We start from the raw sequence: 2925 nt of genomic DNA, 5'->3' as shown, positions 1-2925 counted from the left end.
TTTCCAAGTCACCTCTGGAACCTCCTGTGCATTTATTTTTCTGTCTGTGACAAGCCTCTTTGTCCCCGTATGGCAGCATCCACTGCCATTACTCAAAGACATGAACCCAGCCTGTTTGACCCAGAGCTCTTTGCACATGTGCCTGCGAGGATTGTAAAGTTGGCCTGCGCTGATGATGATGAAAAGGCTGCGGATGCTGTCTACCTGGACCTTAAAAAAGCCTTTGACACTGTCTCCCACAGCATTGTCCTGCAGAACGTGGCTGCTCATGGCTTCGATGGGTGTTCTCCATGCTGGGTTAGAGCTGGCTGGACAGCCAAGCCCCAGGAGTGGTAGTAAATGGAGTGACATCCAGGTGACGGCCCATAAGGAGTGGTGTTCCCCAGGGCTCAGTGTTGGGGCCAGTCCTGCTTCAGAACTTTATCAATGATGCAGCCAGGGGGATTGCGTGCACCCTCAGTGAGTCTGCATACAACAACAATTTGGGTGGGAGGGCTGATCTCCTTCAGGGCAGGAAGGTTCTGCAGAGGGATCTGCACAGGCTGGGCTGCTGAGTGAGTAAAATTGTATGAAGTTCAAGCAGGAGAAGTGCCAGTTCTGCACTTGGGTCACAACAACCCCACACAATGCTACAGGCTCGGGGGAGAGTTTCTGGAGTGCTGCCTGGTGGGAAAGTGCCCTGAGGGTACAAACCTGAGGTTGACAGATGGTTGAGCATGAGCCATCAGTGTGCCCAGGTGGCCAAGAAGGCCAATATCATCCTGTCTGGTATCAGAAACAGTGTGGCCAGCAGGACCAGGGCAGTGATTGACCCCCTGTACTCGGCACTGCTGAAGCCACACCTTGAACACTGTATTTCCATTTTGGGCCCCTCACTTCAGGAGAAACTTTCAGGTGCTGGAGTATGTCAGGAAAAGGGCAACAAAGCTGGTGAGGGTCTGGAGCCCTGGTCTGTTGAAGAGCAGCTGAGGAGACTTGGATTCCTTAGTGTGGAGAAGAGGAGGCTCAGGGGGATCTTACTGCTCTCTAAAACTAGTTGAAAGTCAGTTGTAGATGGGTGAGGGTAGGTCTCTTCTCTCACATAACAAGAGACAGGACAAGAGGAATCTGCCTCAAGTTACACCAGGAGAGGTTTACATTGGGCATGAGGCTAATCATCTTCACTGCAAGGGTGGTCAAGCATTGGAACAGGCTGCCCAGGGAGCTGGTGGAATCACCAGCCCTGGAGATGTTTCAGAAATACACAGACGCACTGCTTCGGGACATGATTTAGTGATGGAATTGGCTGTCCTGAGATTACTTTTGGATTTTATGATCTTTAAGGTCTTTTCCAACCTAAATGATTCTCTGCTTCTATGCTTCTATGATATCGCAAGCCTACCTAGACAAGCTGCTGAGAAAGCTGGTCTAGCTCACCCTGCCTCAGTTGGAGGAGTGGACTCAATGATCTCCAGAGGTCTGTCCAACCTGAAAAAACGCCATGGAGGTAGAAGATCATACATAAATTGTGTCAACGCAACCCAAGGAGTTCATGTGGAGATTGTTTCTCCTCTCAAATGGCTTGTGTGAAATACATTTGATAAATCTGAAAGAAAAAAGACTGCTTTTCTGTTGTCAGGTCATGGGGCACAAGGAGGGTGTTGAAGGGTTATGGTATTAGGAGAGCAATCGAGTCTCAGGAACTACTAATGCAGGAGTACAGAAGTCGACACTGCCTCCTTGTCAGGTAGAAATATAGGGAGGATGAGATAAATTAAGGATGTGGTATATCTGTAATAATAATGGTGGTGAAGTTCTGTTATAAAATCAATATTTCTTTGAAATATCCCTTTTGAAAGCTCCATGAATTGACAGAAGTTACTTGTGAGGAAGGACAAGCATTGTTGCGATGTCTTAGAAGGAGTCCATAAGTGCAACTCAGGGAACCAGAGGCTGCACAAACCCCCACTGGCGAGGGGTGTGCCACCAGTTAGAGTCCTCCTAGGTGACATCCCTGGCACCTGAGAAGGTAACTGTCCAGGTGGATTTTCCAAGGGTAAATCACACCTCGCCAACCTGACAGCCTGCAGTTGTGCGTGAGGAGCTACAAAGTGGATGTCATTTCCCTCGGCTTCAGCAAAACTCTGGCCATGGTCTCCCTCAGTGTTCTGCCCCAGTGAGGCCATGACACTCTGGGTGCGAACGGAAAGAGATGGGTAAAACACCAGCGGGATGGTCAGGCTGAGAGAGCAGTGGTGAGGGGCTCACACCCCACCTGGAGGCCACTGGGACATACTGGGGCATTGTGGGCAGCACAGTGGACTCTCCTGTGCCCTGTGCAGTTTAGAAGCTGTATACATGACCCAGTGGAGGCAACTGCCACAATGTCTGGTGATGGTCCTGAACTCAGAGGACCATTCCTGTGCCCTAGGGATGCCATTGAGGGAAAACCTGGCAGGTGGGATGGCTGCCCTGTCAGGAGCTGCACAGATGCAGGACGGACCAAGGGCAGAGCCTGCACCTCCCTCGGATGGACTAACACCCTGCAGCTGCAGGGCCTGGGACCTGCCTGGCTGGGGAGTGTCTGTGCAGAAAAGGCCCTGGTGGTGCTGGGGGACAGAAGGCAAAACACAATCCCACCCCGTGACCTGGTAGCAGAGGCAGCCGGCAGTGTCCTGGAGCGTATGAAGAGGTGCCTTGACAAGAGAGTGAGGGAAGTGATTGTGTCCCCATGCTATCGCCCGGTACACCATGTGTAGACTGCTGTGTTAATTTTGGGCCTTGACTGGGGAGGGAAGGAGGGATGGACAGGCCTGGTGGCTCGAGCAACAATCCGTGACAGCATGGAAGATGTGTATGACTGGGAGTGAGTTCAGTGAAGAGTCACTGAGATGCTCAGGGGCTGGAACACTATCCTGGGAGGGGAAACTGAGGGCAAGGCCCTTG

Source organism: Falco cherrug, chromosome 16 (assembly GCF_023634085.1).
Source record: "Falco cherrug isolate bFalChe1 chromosome 16, bFalChe1.pri, whole genome shotgun sequence".
NCBI classification, from domain to species: Eukaryota; Metazoa; Chordata; class Aves; order Falconiformes; family Falconidae; genus Falco; species Falco cherrug.
Note: the sequence above shows the minus strand (reverse complement) of the source record.